Here is an 18552-nt window from a genome sequence, read left to right as displayed (position 1 = left end):
TTCTTTAGCAACCTGTCCTCATGAAACTGACAATTTTTTCGACCTGCCCATATGGTACAAAGTGTTTTTGAGACTTGTCCTTTGGTCACCCGTTCTTCTAGCGCCAAGTCCTTATGATCTAGAGCCTTTTTGAGACTTGTCCTTAGCCGACCCGTTCCTTCAGCAACATGTCCTTATGCTACCTACTAGTTTTACGACCTATTCATATTGCACAAAGTGTTTTCGAGACTTTTCCTTTGGCGACCCGTTTTTTTAGCCACATATCCTTATGCTACACGGTCCTTTTGCGATCATTCCGTATGCTATTTTATAGATTAGTCTTTTGGCGACCCATTCTTTAGCAACATGTTCTTATGTTACCCATTATTCTTTAGATCAGTCCATATGTTACAAATTGTTTATGAGACTTATCTTATACCCACCCGTTATTTAAGCTATCTGTCCATATGGTACAAGTTTTTTTGAGACATCTCCTTCACTGACCTGTCTTTGTGCTACCCTGCCTTTTTGCGGCATATCCATTTGCTACACAGTCTCTCTGAGACTTCTTCATTTAGCAATGTGTCCTTATACAACCGACTATTTTTATGACCTGTCTGTATGGCACAAAGTGTTTTTGAGACTTGGCCTTTGGCAACCCGTTCTTTTAGCGATCTGCCCTTATGTTACCCGGTCTTTTTGCGACTTTCCATATGTTACACAGTATTTTTAGACTTGTCTTTTGGCAACCCGTTCTTTTACCGACCTGTCCTTTTGCTACACGGTCTTTTTTCCGGTCTTTCCATATGCTACAAAGTATTTTTGAGAATTTTCCTTTGGCGACCCGTTCTTTTAACAATATCTCCATATGCTACCCAGTGTATTTACAACCTGTAAATATACTACTCATTGTTTTCGATCCTTGTTCCTTGGCGACCCGTTCTTTTAGAGACCTGTCCTTATGCTACCAGATATTTTTTTGCGGCCTTTCAAAATGCTACACAGTATTTTCGAAATTTGTCTTTCGCCGACCCGTTCTTTTAGCAAAATGTCCTTATGCTGCCGACTATTTTTACGAACTCTGCATATTGTACAAAGTGTTTTCGAGAATTGTCCTTTAGCCACCCGTTCTTTTAGCGATTTCTCCATATGCTACCCATTCTTTTATCAACCTGTCCATATGCTACTCGTTGTTTTCCAGACTTGTCCTTGGGCGACCCATTCTTTTAGCGACCTGTTCTTATGATCTAGAGCCTTTTTGAGATTTGTCCTTTGGCGACCTGTTCTTTTAAGAACGTGTCCTTACGCTACCGACCAGTTTTATAACCTGTACATATGGTAAAAGATTTTTTCCAGACTTGTCCTTTGGCGACACGTTCTTTAGTAACCTGTCCTTATGCTATCCTGCCCTTTTCCGGCCTTTCCATATGCTTCACAGTATTTTTGAGATTTGTCTTTTCGCGACCCGTTTCCTTAGCAACGTGTCCTTATGCAACCGATTATTTTTTTCGACCTGTTCATTTGGCTCAAAGTGTTTTTGAGACTTGTGCTTTGGCAACCCGTTTTTCTAGCGACCAGTGCTTATGAACTACAGCCTTTTTGAGACTTGTCTTTTGCCGACCCGTTCTTACAGCAACGTGTCCTTATGCTACGTACTAGTTTTACGTCCTATTCATATGGCACAAAGTGTTTTCGAGACTTTCCTTTGGCGACCCGTTTATTTAGCCACATATCCTTATGCTACACGGTCTTTTTGCGATCATTCCGTATGCTATTCTTTAGATTAGTCTTTTGGCGACCCATTCTTTAGCAACATGTTCTTATGTTACCCATTATTCTTTAGATCAGTCCATATGTTACAAAATGTTTATGAGACTTATCCTATACCCACCCGTTATTTAAGCTATCTGTCCATATGGTACAAGTGTTTTTGATACTTCTCCCTTACCGACATGTATTTGTGGTACACGGTCTTTTTGCGGCATTTCCATTTGCTACACAGTCTTTCTGAGACTTCTTCATTTAGCAATGAGTCCTTATGCAACCGACTATTTTTATGACCTGTGTGTATGGCACAAAGTGTTTTTGAGACTTGTCCTTTGGCAACCCGTTCTTTTAGCGATCTGTCCTTATGTTACCCGGTCTCTTTGCGTCTTTCCATATGTTACACAGTATTTTTAAACTAGTCTTTTGGCAACCCGTTTTTTTTACCGACCTGTCTTTATGCTACACGGTCATTTTCCGGTCTTTCCATATGCTACAAAATATTTTTGAGAATTTTCCTTTTGCGAACTGTTCCTTTTGCGATATCTCCATAAGCTACCCAGTGCATTTTCAACCTGTCCATATACTTACTACTCATTGTTTTTTATAAACTTGTTCTTTGGCTACCTGTTCTTTTAGAGACCTGTTCTAATGCTTCCAGTTCCTTTTGCGGCCCTTCAATATGCTACACAGTATTTTTTGAGATTTGTCTTTTGGCGACCCGTTCTTTTAGCAACATATCCTTATGCTGTCGACTATTTTTACGATCTATCAATATAGTACAAAGTGTTTTTGAGAATTGTCCTTTAGCCACCCGTTTTTTAGCGATCTCTACATATTTTACCCATTCTTTTTTCAACCTGTCCATATGCTACTCATTATTCTTGAGACTTGTCCTTCGGCGACCCGTTCTTCTAGCGACAAGTCCTTATCATCTACAGCGTTTTTGAGCCTTGTCGTTTGTCTACCCGTTCTTCTAGCGATCCGTTCTTATGGTTAAGCTACCCTGTTTTGTGTGACCTTTCCATATGCTACACAACATTTTTGAGATTTGTCCTTTGGCTTCTCGTTCTTCTAGCGAGAAATCCTTATGATCTACAGCCTTTTTGAGACTTGTCGTTTGGCGACCTTCTTTAGGAACCTGTCCTCATGAAACTGACAATTTTTTCTACCTGTCCATATGGTACAAAGTGTTTTTGAGACTTGTCCTTTGGTCACCCGTTCTTCTAGCGACAAGTCCTTATGATCTAGAGCCTTTTTGAGACTTGTCCTTAGCCGACCCGTTCTTTCAGCAACATGTCCTTATGCTACCTACTAGTTTTACGACCTATTCATATTGCACAAAGTGTTTTCGAGACTTTTCCTTTGGCGACCCGTTTTTTTAGCCACATATCCTTATGCTACACGGTGCTTTTGCGATCATTCCGTATGCTATTTTATAGATTAGTCTTTTGGCGACCCATTCTTTAGCAACATGTTCTTATGTTACCCATTATTCTTTAGATCAGTCCATATGTTACAAATTGTTTATGAGACTTATCCTATACCCACCCGTTATTTAAGCTATCTGTCCATATGGTACAAGTTTTTTTGAGACATCTCCTTCACTGACCTGTCTTTGTGCTACCCTGCCTTTTTGCGGCATATCCATTTGCTACACAGTCTCTCTGAGACTTCTTCATTTAGCAATGTGTCCTTATACAACCGACTATTTTTATGACCTGTCTGTATGGCACAAAGTGTTTTTGAGACTTGTCCTTTGGCAACCCGTTCTTTTAGCGATCTGTCCTTATGTTACCCGGTCTTCTTGCGACTTTCCATATGTTACACAGTATTTTTAGACTTGTCTTTTGGCAACCCGTTCTTTTACCGACCTGTCCTTTTGCTACACGGTCTTTTTTCCGGTCTTTCCATATGCTACAAAGTATTTTTGAGAATTTTCCTTTGGCGACCCGTTCTTTTAACGATATCTCCATATGCTACCCAGTGTATTTACAACCTGTAAATATACTACTCATTGTTTTCGATCCTTGTTCCTTGGCGACCCGTTCTTTTAAAGACCTGTGCTTATGCTACCAGATATTTTTTTGCGGCCTTTCAAAATGCTACACAGTATTTTCGAAATTTGTCTTTCGCCGACCCGTTCTTTTAGCAAAATGTCCTTATGCTGCCGACTATTTTTACGAACTATCCATATGGTACAAAGTGTTTTTGAGAATTATCCTTTAGCCACCCGTTCTTTTAGCGATTTCTCCATATGCTACCCATTCTTTTATCAACCTGTCCATATGCTACTCGTTGTTTTCCAGACTTTTCCTTGGGCGACCCATTCTTTTAGCGACCTGTTCTTATGATCTACAGCCTTTTTGAGATTTGTCCTTTGGCGACCTGTTCTTTTAAGAACGTGTCCTTACGCTACCGACCAGGTTTATAACCTGTACATATGGTAAAAGATTTTTTCCAAACTTGTCCTTTGGCGACACGTTCTTTAGTAACCTGTCCTTATGCTATCCTGCCCTTTTCCGGCCTTTCCATATGCTTCACAGTATTTTTGAGATTTGTCTTTTCGCGACCCGTTTCCTTAGCAACGTGTCCTTATGCAACCGATTATTTTTTTCGACCTGTCCATTTGGCTCAAAGTGTTTTTGAGACTTGTGCTTTGGCAACCCGTTTTTCTAGCGACCAGTGCTTATGACCTACAGCCTTTTTGAGACTTGTCTTTTGCCGACCCGTTCTTACAGCAACGTGTCCTTATGCTACGTACTAGTTTTACGACCTATTCATATGGCACAAAGTGTTTTCGAGACTTTCCTTTGGCGACCCGTTTATTTAGCCACATATCCTTATGCTACACGGTCTTTTTGCGATCATTCCGTATGCTATTCTTTAGATTAGTCTTTTGGCGATCCATTCTTTAGCAACATGTTCTTATGTTACCCATTATTCTTTAGATCAGTCCATATGTTACAAATTGTTTATGAGACTTATCCTATACCCACCCGTTATTTAAGCTATCTGTCCATATGGTACAAGTGTTTTTGATACTTCTCCCTTACAGACATGTATTTGTGGTACACGGTCTTTTTGCGGCATTTCCATTTGCTACACAGTCTTTCTGAGACTTCTTCATATAGCAATGAGTCCTTATGCAACCGACTATTTTTATGACCTGTGTGTATGGCACAAAGTGTTTTTGAGACTTGTCCTTTGGCAACCCGTTCTTTTAGCGATCTGTCCTTATGTTACCCGGTCTCTTTGCTACTTTCCATATGTTACACAGTATTTTTAAACTAGTCTTTTGGCAACCCGTTTTTTTACCGACCTGTCCTTATGCTACACGGTCATTTTCCGGTCTTTCCATATGCTACAAAAATTTTTGAGAATTTTCCTTTTGCGAACTGTTCCTTTTGCGATATCTCCATAAGCTACCCAGTGCATTTTCAACCTGTCCATATACTTACTACTCATTGTTTTTTATAAACTTGTTCTTTGGCTACCTGTTCTTTTAGAGACCTGTTCTTATGCTTCCAGTTCCTTTTGCGGCCCTTCAATATGCTACACAGTATTTTTTGAGATTTGTCTTTTGGCGACCCGTTCTTTTAGCAACATATCCTTAAGCTGTCGACTATTTTTACGATCTATCAATATAGTACAAAGTGTTTTTGAGAATTGTCCTTTAGCCACCCGTTTTTTTTAGCGATCTCTACATATTTTACCCATTCTTTTTTCAACCTGTCCATATGCTACTCATTATTCTTGAGACTTGTCCTTCGGCGACCCGTTCTTCTAGCGACAAGTCCTTATAATCTACAGCGTTTTTGAGCCTTGTCGTTTGTCTACCCGTTCTTCTAGCGATCCGTCCTTATGGTTAAGCTACCCTGTTTTGTGTGACCTTTCCATATGCTACACAACATTTTTGAGATTTGTCCTTTGGCTTCTCGTTCTTCTAGCGAGAAATCCTTATGATCTACAGCCTTTTTGAGACTTGTCGTTTGGCGACCTTCTTTAGCAACCTGTCCTCATGAAACTGACAATTTTTTCGACCTGTCCATATGGTACAAAGTGTTTTTGAGACTTGTCCTTTGGTCACCCGTTCTTCTAGCGCCAAGTCCTTATGATCTAGAGCCTTTTTGAGACTTGTCCTTAGCCGACCCGTTCTTTCAGCAACATGTCTTTATGCTACCTACTAGTTTTACGACCTATTCATATTGTACAAAGTGTTTTCGAAACTTATCTTTTGGCGACCCGTTTTATTAGCGACCTATCCTTATGCTACCCTGTCTTTTTACGATATTTCCGTATGCGACGTTCTATTATTTAGATTAGTCTTTTGGCGATCCATTCTTAGGAATATGTCCTTATGTTACCCAATATTTTTAAGATCAGTCCATATGGTACAAAGTGTTTATAAGACTTGTCCTTTACCCACCCGTTATTTAAGCTTTCTGTCCATATGGTACAAGTGTTTTTGAGACTTCTCCTTTACTGACCTGTCTTTGTGCTACCCTGCCTTTTTGCGGCATATCCATTTGCTACACAGTCTCTCTGAGACTTCTTCATTTAGCAATGTGTCCTTATACAACCGACTATTTTTATGACCTGTCTGTATGGCACAAAGTGTTTTTGAGACTTGTCCTTTGGCAACCCGTTCTTTTAGCGATCTGTCCTTATGTTACCCGGTGTTCTTGCGACTTTCCATATGTTACACAGTATTTTTAGACTTGTCTTTTGGCAACCCGTTCTTTTACCGACTGTCCTTATGCTACACGGTCTTTTTTCCGGTCTTTCCATATGCTACAAAGTATTTTTGAGAATTTTCCTTTGGCGACCCGTTCTTTTAACGATATCTCCATATGCTACCCAGTGTATTTACAACCTGTAAATATACTACTCATTGTTTTCGATCCTTGTTCCTTGGCGACCCGTTCTTTAGAGACCTGTCCTTATGCTACCAGATATTTTTGCGGCCTTTCAATATGCTACACAGTATTTTCGAAATTTGTCTTTCGCCGACCCGTTCTTTTAGCAAAATGTCCTTATGCTGCCGACTATTGTTACGAACTATCCATATGGTACAAAGTGTTTTTGAGAATTGTCCTTTAGCCACCCGTTCTTTTAGCGATTTCTCCATATGCTACCCATTCTTTTATCAACCTGTCCATATGCTACTCGTTGTTTTCCAGACTTGTCCTTGGGCGACCCATTCTTTTAGCGACCTGTTCTTATGATCTACAGCCTTTTTGAGATTTGTCCTTTGGCGACCTGTTCTTTTAAGAACGTGTCCTTACGCTACCGACCAGTTTTATAACCTGTACATATGGTAAAAGATTTTTTCCAAACTTGTCCTTTGGCGACACGTTCTTTAGTAACCTGTCCTTATGCTATCCTGCCCTTTTCCGGCCTTTCCATATGCTTCACAGTATTTTTGAGATTTGTCTTTTCGCGACCTGTTTCCTTAGCAATGTGTCCTTATGCAACCGATTATTTTTTTCGACCTGTCCATTTGGCTCAAAGTGTTTTTGAGACTTGTGCTTTGGCAACCCGTTTTTCTAGCGACCAGTGCTTATGACCTACAGCCTTTTGAGACTTGTCTTTTGCCGACCCGTTCTTACAGCAACGTGTCCTTATGCTACGTACTAGTTTTACGACCTCGAAAAAAATAATCGGTTGCATAAGGACACGTTGCTAAGGAAACGGGTCGCGAAAAGACAAATCTCAAAAATACTGTGAAGCATATGGAAAGGCCGGAAAAGGGCAGGATAGCATAAGGACCCGTTCTTTTAACGATATCTCCATATGCTACCCAGTGTATTTACAACCTGTAAATATACTACTCATTGTTTTCGATCCTTGTTCCTTGGCGACCCGTTCTTTAGAGACCTGTCCTTATGCTACCAGATATTTTTGCGGCCTTTCAATATGCTACACATTATTTTCGAAATTTGTCTTTCGCCGACCCGTTCTTTTAGCAAAATGTCCTTATGCTGCCGACTAGTTTTACGAACTATCCATATGGTACAAAGTGTTTTAGAGAATTGTCCTTTAGCCACCCGTTCTTTTAGCGATTTCTCCATATGCTACCCATTCTTTTATCAACCTGTCCATATGCTACTCGTTGTTTTCCAGACTTGTCCTTGGGCGACCCATTCTTTTAGCGACCTGTTCTTATGATCTACAGCCTTTTTGAGATTTGTCCTTTGGCGACCTGTTCTTTTGGTTAGGTTAGGTTAGGTTAGGTTCTCTCGTGGTAACCAAAATCCAACCTCCGGATGTAGCACATATACGTGGAACTATTTGTGGAACCAGTTGAGAAAGACATTTTTAGAGTGGAATAAAGAAAGTGTTTCTCAATATTTGTTTTAAATTAAATGTTCATATATTATTTCAAATAACATGCAACAGAGTGAAAGTACATATTTCTTTATTAACAATAAGTGAATTATTTTAACTGCACTCCACAATACACAAAATAGAAAACACTTTTCTTTACATTAAATTTGGGAGATACACATTCAAGTTCGTAAAACTTCTGAATATTTGTTTTAAATTAAATGTTCATTTATTATTTCAAATTACATGCAACAGAGTGAAAAGTACATTTTTTATTATCAATGAGTGAGTTATTTAAACTAACTGCACTCCACAATACACAAAATAGAAAACACTGTTCTTTACATTAAATTTGCAAGATACACATTCAAGTTCGTAAAGTTTCTTCAGTATGCGATTCGTTCGTTTTCAATGTCCAAGAGAAAAAAACAATACAAAGTTTCAGCCTCATTAACGTATACTGAAGATTGAAAAATTATTATAATTATCTGATTTTAAAAATACCAACAGCAAATATTTCAGTCAAAATGCATAAGGCCTACAGCCACCAATGAGCTTTCATAAAGTTTTATATCAAAGTTTTTTATCTTTTCTTGTTCCCCGAAGCACGTAACCATCTTCCAATCTCACGATACTCGGCGAGACAGCGTTCTGCCTCGTCTGATGAAATGGCCTTCCTCCGAAGCTCAAGAAATTTAACAAAACGAGAAATGGAACCTAGATAAGATAGACACGTCCCAGGTCTTCTATCCCGTATTTGATCTCGAAAGAAGAGACCGACTTTGGCAATTGCCGGTTCCTTGGCGATTTCGTCGTGACTTTCCAGACCGGCGGTGTCGATGACCGACTTCGCCTGTGACATGTGCTGTTCTGCAATCCTAGAATCTGTGCTCCCATCCGTCGATCTCAACCACTCCCGGAATTCGGCAAACGAGTCCATTTCGGGGTTGGGGCGACATGCTTGTTCTTTCTCGTAGTTGTGGTTGGCAACCTGCTCCAAGCAGTTCGACGACTCGGCCGTGAACTTTCCGAAAGGCATCGCGTTCTTCTTGTAACCGTGAACAAACTTGCATTGCTTATCCAACCTTTTCACCTTCGAGGGACAACCAGGAAGAGGACAGTCCTTGCGACGCCCTGCCCTGATACATTCCCTCAATCCTCCCGGCGTGTAGCGATAGCCCGCAGATCTCTCGTGGCTCCAGGAATGCTTCCTGCGGAGATGTCCTGGGACGTTGACTAAACTGGCTTCACATTCGGGACAGACCTTTTTCATCCTCTTCCGCCTGCTGCCGGTAACCTGAAAAGATAAGAAGTTCCAAGTAATTATAATCAAGCTTTCCGATCGCACAATTTTAAAGATGAATCGGAAAAAAATGTTTAGAACATGCATCATATAGCTATCCTGGCAATGCAGTGGACGTGGGTTCGAATCCCGGCCAACATGACACCGTCGTGATTACCTCAACTGCATAAAATGGACTCTGAGTTTACGTGGAATAGAACACCATTCAAAGGAGTAAGCAACAATGGGAGCAAGTACCTGGTGCAAAACAATCATGCCCAAATGCACGTTGTAATGTGTACTAAATACGTAAGAATGATGTTTTTAATACGTGATAAATGAAATATAAGTAAGCAAGCATACAAACAAATGTAACAAAAAGTTACTATATCAAGATAAATTATTACAATTATAATATAGATTGATTAGAAAGAAAACTTCACACTTGAATACACGCACAGAGAATGAAAGTAAAAAATTACCATGGCCTTTTCCTTGATTCTTCTGTACGCTCGCAAGAGCCCCATCGTAAAAGCATCCTTTGGAACTAGCGAGTTTGACTCCGTTTCCTGCAACTCTGGGAGAGTGGTTAGAGTTTGAACGCTTTCGGTCTCCCCCGGCTTCAGGCCTTCCAACTCGATGCGGCCAACTTCCTCTGCCTGGTGAGGCAGGACTCGCAAGAATCCACCTTCTCCCTCAAATTTGTCGATGGGTGCAACAGCATCGCTGCTCACCGAGGTGCATTGGTCTTTAGGTTCCTCCATGAAGCTCAAAGAACTGTGCGGAAAGTAGCACAAACCCCAAATGCAACAGAGAGAAGATGACACGCTTCCTTTTATAAGCGAAGTTAAGGGATGCCAAAAGTCAAACAGGGAGTCGCAAAGATCAGGGAGTACTCTGGAGACCGTGACTTGTGCTACATAGCAACGCGAACAGCTTTAGGTGATTGCATCATACTTGAACGATCGATCTAGCCTTATTTCAAATTATACTATAGATGAGAGATAATTATACATTTGTTCAAACATATTTCAAATTACACTGCGCCACAACCGAAACTGAAACATACACGTGTCAATTTCACAAAGTCTGAATGTCCTCATTTCTTATTGCATCCGAGTGTGGTGCTCTGGTTGGTTTCCTCAGCATGTTTTGAAGGGTTACCGATGTTAAAGCACTCTGGTAGGGACGCGTGTAAAACTTGTAAGTGTTCTCAGCCGTGGTGAGCGAATGGCTCATCAAACCTGCCAGATCGCTCCTTTCGTTCGGCGCTTGGGAGTGTACAAGAGAAACAGCCGTCTTTCTCATAACCCTGGAGGTAATCTTGGTGTTGCACCCAGCCTGGGCCCATATACTCTGTATGTAGTGTGAAAATTGGGAAACCGACATCCTCTTCCCTCCGTCGGTAACGAAGACAAAGTCGTGATCGGGGAAACAGCCGGGTCTAATGTTTTCAACGTAGGTCTTCAAATGGCCGTACACTTTTTGGGTGACGCAAATGTTAGCTGGTCCACAGTGTGCCGCCGTCTTGTGATCATTAACTCTAATGACGTGCACATCACGTTTCCCTTCCTCCACCTGTATCTGCAAGCAGGAAGTCTCCTGTAATTCCTTCAGTGTCATGTTTACTATTGCTGACGGCCTTTGCGCGGTGGAGAGTAGAATCTGCAACAACAAGTAGTTGCGGACAGTGGTGCGATCAGCTCTTGATGGCGTGAAGCTTTCGTCCGAAGTTACCTTCCGCAGAATCTCCTCGAAGCGCCGGGATACCGGCCCATTTTCAAACTTTGACACATTTTCGGGGGTTACGGCATTTTTCTGTTCTATTTCCATTACCTCGGATCGCCTCTTCTTCTCCAGAACTCGGAACGACTTCGCCCACTTCTGGTAGTGACCCAGACAGCATCCAGCTTGCTCGGAAGAAACCAATTTCCGCTGCAGCGCAAATTTCACAAGGTTCGACAGAGAACCGAGGTAGGAGAGGCAAGTTCCCGGTCTTCGGTCGGCCAGGCTGTCTTCGAAAAAAGCTCTAGTCTTGGAGATCCCTCGAGCCGAAGCTAACTCGTTCAGATGTTCCAAGCAAGCAAAGTCAATTGCCGACTTTGCCTGAAATGCATGTTGATCCACTATCCGACGTTCCCTTACGAGCCCGCCATCCAGCGTCCCAAGCCACGACCGAAAATCTGCAATCAATCGTTCCGATATCACAGATCTTGCATCCACTACATCCTCTTCATATTCTCCACCAGCACCATCTTCATCCTCTCGGCACGAGCTTGCGTCGACTCTCCTTCTCCGCTCCTCTGCAAGCAGACCTCTGTAGTCCTTGGAACTCCTGTCGTATCCGTGAACCACCACCGCATGCTGGTCCAACCTCCTCACCTTAGCAGGGCAGCCGGAAATCGGGCAAACTTTCAAACGTCTCTTTTGAATGCTTTTCCTCAAAGAGCTTGGCAAGTAACGGAATGCAGAAGACTTCTCGCGGCTCCATCCGTGTTTGTTTCGGAGATGCCTCGGGACGTCCATCATGGAAATTCCGCAAGCCGGGCACACCTTCCTGTTGCGTGCACGCTTGCTTTCCTGGAGACAAAAGAAAGCAAAATTTTACTTTACATCTTAATTACCATTTTCATTCACAATGAAACATAAAGAGCACATACAGGTAAGAGGATTACAAGTGTACCCAGATAAAGCTGTCAATCATATCACCCCAGGTGTTGCGGAATGACGAAAGGCAGATGCGAAAGTGCTTTAAAACAATGCAGAAAGTTGATATTTTGAATGAGAACAAATATTCGGATAAAATGCTGTAAACGTGTTTAAACCATTGCAGAATGTTGAATCACTACCTTCACTTAAAACGAAGATTAAACTCACCATCCAGAGGAGGTGCCAGATCAAATTCCACCGTGACCGCTCACCGTCTTGCTCCAGCTATAGAAGAGAGACCTCTTCAAGAGGTTGCAGAGACGTCAACTGAGGATAAGCACGCTCGAACGTAGGCTTTGTGTTTCCATGTTCACTGTGCTCCCAGAGCACGCTACATGATTTGTGCTTCGATGGAGTCGCAAGGACGCTACAGCATTTCTGCCTCAATGGAAACTGTGCTTATATAGGATCCCACTTTAAACTGTAGGTCCAGTCCTGATTGGCCTTTCTGTGCATAAAGTGGACTTAACAATTAAATATTCATTTTTGCGATTAAACCAAATGGTTCGAGTCCCACTTTAAACTGTAGGTCTAGTCCTGATTAGCCTTTCTGTGCATAAAGTGGACTTGAGACAACAATTAAATATTCATTTTTGCGATTAAACTAAATGGTTCGAGTCCCACTTTAAACTGTAGGTCCAGTCCTGATTAGCCTTTCTGTGCATAAAGTGGACTTGAGACAACAATTAAATATTCATTTTTCCGATTAAGCTAAATGGTTCGGGTCCCACTTTAAACTGTAGGTCCAGTCCTGATTAGCCTTTCTGTGCATGAAGTCCAGTCCTGATTAGCCTTTCTGTGCATAAAGTGGACTAAAGACAACAATTCGATCATCATCAACCACGGTTATATCATCACTGTTATATGTATTTCATTTCTTTAACCTTTAACAAAACCAAAATGTTTATTACAAAAACAAGAAGCAAAAAATGGTTTAAATAAAATTCCTTACGTACAGTTTTTAAAACGTAAATATACTTTTATTTTTTAAATAAAAACAATCAAACACAATTAAAATAAATATGGGAAATACCAAATTTTATAAAAATATCAATAGAAGAAAAAACGCATAACATATTTTGAATTAGAGAAATTATTCAAAAAAATATTGATCAAGATAATAACAAAAACAAAGAAACCAAGAAATTAAACACATTTATAAAATAATCCGTCGTCTCCTATGATGCCCGAACCCAGCCTCTGGAAAGGGTCATCATATCCTTATATTCTCTCGTCCCCTTCACCATCCCGTGCTGTTGTACAAGATGCTGCCCCATCTTCACAACAGTCCCCTGGCAGCCCTCCATCCTACACCTGAGGCGGCGGCCAGCATTCCTTATTCTCCTCTTCCCCTCGGAGGAGGCAAAGTACATCTCCATCATCTTCCTCGAGTAAGAGTGCCTCCTCCGCAGGTGTCGCGGAACTGTAGTAGACTCCTCCCCGCACTCTGGGCAGATCTTCTGAAAAACACAAAGAGGGAAGACAAATTCATGAGTTTAACACTGACACGCATAGATTTATCGATTTACAATTAAATACAGGCAGAGAGGGAACATTTGAATTTCAAGGAATTACTCACCTTGCGCCTTATGTTGTTCCTCTTCTCTTTCAGTGCGGGTAGAGGTGGGGGAGCCGGAGCCTCAAGTTGTTGTTGTTGTTCGGGCATCACCTCCTCTATATGTTGTTGCGGTGGGAACTGCTGTGTTTCTTGTCGCTGCAAAGACAAGAATGAAAACAAAATAGCTGTAGAAACGGCAACATCATTTTAAAATATTGCACACACGAAAATACACGTGAAACATCGTCTCTGTTACCGTACTCAACTTACTATTAACTCCTCTACGATCTTCAAGGATCTCTCCACTTGCTCCACAGACATGTTCTCGGGTTCCGGGATTCGTAACTCCCTCTTGTCAAGTTCAAGTTGCACCAATTCGCCGGAAATGGAGTCCAGGAATTTAATATCTTCGTCGGTAAGGCCTCCTTCGACTGGCGTTGCATAATTCGGCAGCATAGGATCGTTACTGTTGGAGAAGAAAGGTATTCGTTTAATGAAAAGACATCGTTATGCGCGTGGCACAAAATAACACAACAAATAGCGCATTTTAAAATCCACACACTCACCTGAAATCCATCTTGAGATTTTGGATTCGCTTCCTTTCAGCTCCAAGACAAGCAATGCAATGAAGGGAATAAGAAACGGTTGCCCAAGGAAGATTTCCAGTTCGAATTTAATTTATTGGTCTGTCAATCGGATTTACGCGACCGACCGGCCGAAGAAGAAGGGAGGGGGTGGGGGAGAAATGTAGCTGGACTCCCAAAGCAGGTATCTGAGAAGCGTGCAAGACCGGTTTCTCCCACCATCGAGTGTCGAAAGTCTACTTCCCTGCCATCTGTGCAGCAAACACCCTATAAACGGTTTCTTTAACCCAAAAATGTAGCGAAAGACCATGGGTGACCATGTTTGATTCTCCATTTGAAATTCAGTGCAAATACTGAATTTGAACGGTTTTCAAGTTTGAATTGAAAAGTCACTTTTGGCGGGAATGTTTCAAAATTCGATAGGATGGAAGATGCAACATTATACTACAATAATTAAAGCAAGGGAAGTTAAGCGCAAAGGCTAGAGTAATTTTTTGGAAGCAAAAATCCCAAGTGTGCTCGTTCGGATGCTGTCAGAAATAAACGTGTTTCCTTCGCAAAAAATTACAGTGATAAAGTTTACTTTCAGCTTAAAAAGGCTAACTATGCACCTTGGGAAAATTACTGATCGATGTAGTGTAAAACTTGCAACAAATAATAATAATAAAAAAAACTAAACTTTCTTGGCGAAAGCGAGAGCACAGCAAGAAGAAATGACGTTCAACTTGTACAAGCACCGCAATGTGGCAATGACACGCACACACTCTGTTTTCTTCCAAGCTTTACTTTCTATGCGGGATTTGCTCCACAGATTACCGTTAAAAGTAAAAATTCTGGGTGAATGAAGCTTCTCCACAAACTTGTAAAAGCACCGAAATGTAACAAAGGCACGCACACAAACAAACAATTCTCCTCCTCCGTTTTCTTCCCAGCTTGAAATTCTATTCGGCTTTTGCTCCAGAGATTGCCGTTAAAGGCAAAAATTCTGGGAGAATGAAGCTTCCCAAGAAACTTGTACAGGCAACGCAATGTGGCAGTGACACAATATCATCATCCTCTGTTTTCTTCCCAGCTTGACTTTCTATTCGGCTTTTGCTCCAGAGATTACCGTTAAAGGTAAAAGTTCTGGGTGAATGAAGCTTCTCCACAAACTTCTAAAAGGACGGTAATGTTGCAAAGGCACACACACAAACAATTCTCCTCCTCAGATTTCTTCCCACCTTTACTTTCTATTCGGCTTTTGCTCCAGAGATTGCCGTTAATGGCAAAAATTCTGGGAGAATGAAGCTTCCCAAGAAACTTGTACAAGCAACGCAATGTGGCAGTGACACAATATCATCCTCCTCTGTTTTCTTCCCAGCTTGACTTTCTATTCGGCTTTTGCTCCAGAGATTGCCGATAAAGGCAAAAATTCTGGGAGAATGAAGCTTCCCAAGAAACTTGTACAGGCAACGCAATGTGGCAGTGACACAATAATAACCTCCTCTGTTTTCTTCCCAGCTTGACTTTCTATTCGGCTTTTGCTCCAGAGATTAACGTCAAAGGCAAAAATTCTGGGAGAATAAAGCTTCCCAAGAAACTTGTACAAGCAACGCAATGTGGCAGTGACACAATATCATCCTCCTCAGTTTTCTTCCCAGCTTGACTTTCTATTCGGCTTTTGCTCCAGAGATTGCCGTCAAAGGCAAAAAAAAATCTGGGACAATAAAGCTTCCCAAGAAACTTGTACAAGCAAGGCAATGTAGCATTGACACAATATCATCCTCCTCAGTTTTCTTCCCAGATTGACTTTCTATTCGGCTTTTGCTCCAGAGATTGCCGTCAAAGGCAAAAGAAATTTTGGGACAATAAAGCTTCCCAAGAAACTTGTACAAGCAAGGCAATGTGGCATTGACACAATATCATCCTCCTCAGTTTTCTTCCCATCTTGACTTTCTATTCGGCTTTTGCTCCAGAGATTGCCGTCAAAGGCAAAAAAAATTCTGGGACAATAAAGCTTCCCAAGAAACTTGTACAAGCAAGGCAATGTGGAATTGACACAATATCATCCTCCTCAGTTTTCTTCCCAGCTTGACTTTCTATTCGGCTTTTGCTCCAGAGATTGCCGTCAAAGGCAAAAAAAATTCTGGGACAATAAAGCTTCCCAAGAAACTTGTACAAGCAAGGCAATGTGGCATTGACACCAATATCATCCTCCTCAGTTTTCTTCCCAGCTTGACTTTCTATTCGGCTTTTGCTCCAGAGATTGCCGTCAAAGGCAAAAAAAATTCTGGGACAATAAAGCTTCCCAAGAAACTTGTACAAGCAAGGCAATGTGGCATTGACACAATATCATCCTCCTCAGTTTTCTTCCCAGCTTGACTTTCTATTCGGCTTTTGCTCCAGTGATTACAGTCAAAGTTAAAAGTTCTGGGAGAATAAAGCTTCCCAGCTTGACTTTCTATTCGGCTTTTGCTCCAGAGATTCCCGTTAAAGGCAAAAATTCTGAGAGAATAAAGCTTCCCAAGAAACTTGTACAAGCAAGGCAATGTGGCAGTGACACAATATCATCCTCCTCAGTTTTCTTCCCAGCTTGATTTTCTATTCGGCTTTTGCTCCAGAGATTGCCGTCAAAGGCAAAAATTCTGGGAGAATAAAGGTTCCCAAGAAACTTGTACAAGCAAGGCAATGTGGCAGTGACACAATATCATCCTCCTCTGTTTTCTTCCCAGCTTGACTTTCTATTCGGCTTTTGCTCCAGAGATTATAGTCAAAGTTAAAAGATCTGGGAGAATGAAGCTTCCCAGCTTGACTTTCCATTCGGCTTTTGCTCCAGAGATTGCCGTTAAAGGCAAAAATTCTGGGAGAATGGATCTTCCCAACAAACATCTACAAGCACCGCAATGTGGCAAAGGCACACAAATCTGCTTCTCTGTTTCCTTCCCAGCTTGACTTTCTATACGGGTTTTGCTCCACACATTACCGTTAAAAGTAAAGGTGCTGGGTGAATAAACCTTCTCCACAAACTTCTCCCAGCACAGCATTCGTATGGGTTTGCGACTCTGCGAAGCGCCATCTACACAGGAGGTGTGAGCGTTAACCAAACATTGCATTCATTCACGCACTTTCATTAAATGCGACTAGTCTTTAGCTCCATCAACCGATATACGGTTGAATGCTGGCCGGCACAAGTGCCTAACTGCACATTTGCAAGTTACAGTGCTCTACAGCGAGCTAAACTGGGATACATGTCTTTTGGTCGGCTGGGTCGTAGGGTCCCCAAGTCACGGGGATACCCTAAAAACCCCAAGTCCAGCGATCCGCCACATGCCGGAAGTCCCGGCGACCGATACATGCGTGCCGGCCGCCGGTTTGGAAATTCTCCCCCAGCCGGCCGAAACCGGCCGGGGTCTGAACCTCCGGCGGAGAGCTCCGCGTGGAAGCCCTCCTACTCCATTGCATTCATTCATGCACTTTCATTAAATGCGACTAGAGTCTTAAGCTCAATCAACTGATATACGGTTGAATGCTGGCCGGCACAAGTGCCGGTCAATTTCAATCATTATTAACGTGCTTTTGGTCCGGTGTACTACAGTTAAGCTCAACCTAACTGCACAAGACACCTCTATCTGCCGGCACATTTACTAGTGCCGGTCAATTTCCAGTGCTCTACAGCGAGCTAAACTGGGATACATGTCTTTTGGTCGGCTGGGTCGTAGGGCAACCAAGTCACGGGATACCCTAAAAACCCCAAGTCCAGCTATCCGCCACATGCTGGAAGCCCCGGTGCGCAGCACCAGTTAAGGTGCCGGCTGCCGGTTTGGGAGTCTTCCCCCAGCCGGCCGAAACCGGCCGGGGTCTGGACTCCCGGCGAATGCCCCGAGGGGGCATCCTTAAAGAGACAGACAGAAACCGCCGGGTGCCGTGAAACCGACATCACGAACTCCGCGCGGATCTGTTCTTAGCAAGTACCCATCTTAGCACCAAGTAAACTGGTAACTGCGGGAGAATAATTTTCCCCCGCGTCGGTGCTGAGCATTACTTGGATGTGACGCTCCACGTCGCTGGCGGCAGCTCGATGTGAAGGCGGTGAGCTACGGAAGATTGCCGACGAGTTCCAGGGCGTCATACTTGAATGCAGCCAACTCAAGCTCCTATTATATAGGTCCCGTCCTCGAAGGCTCGATTCAAGGAGGCAGGCACACACGTGCCGACTAGAGTCTCAAGCTCCGCAAGTGTATGTCTTGAAGACGACACTCTCTTCAGCCCAGCACTCGGCTACCCTGCACCGATTGCTATTCATTGCAGTATCATCCGCATTCTCGTACCTCCACCAAGCACCATCAACGCCAATTTCCAGTGCTCTA

Source organism: Lepisma saccharinum, chromosome 10 (genome assembly GCF_977018435.1).
Source record: "Lepisma saccharinum chromosome 10, izLepSacc3.1, whole genome shotgun sequence".
NCBI classification, from domain to species: Eukaryota; Metazoa; Arthropoda; class Insecta; order Zygentoma; family Lepismatidae; genus Lepisma; species Lepisma saccharinum.
The sequence above is the reverse complement of the archived record's forward strand: the minus strand, read 5'-3'. Positions refer to the sequence as shown.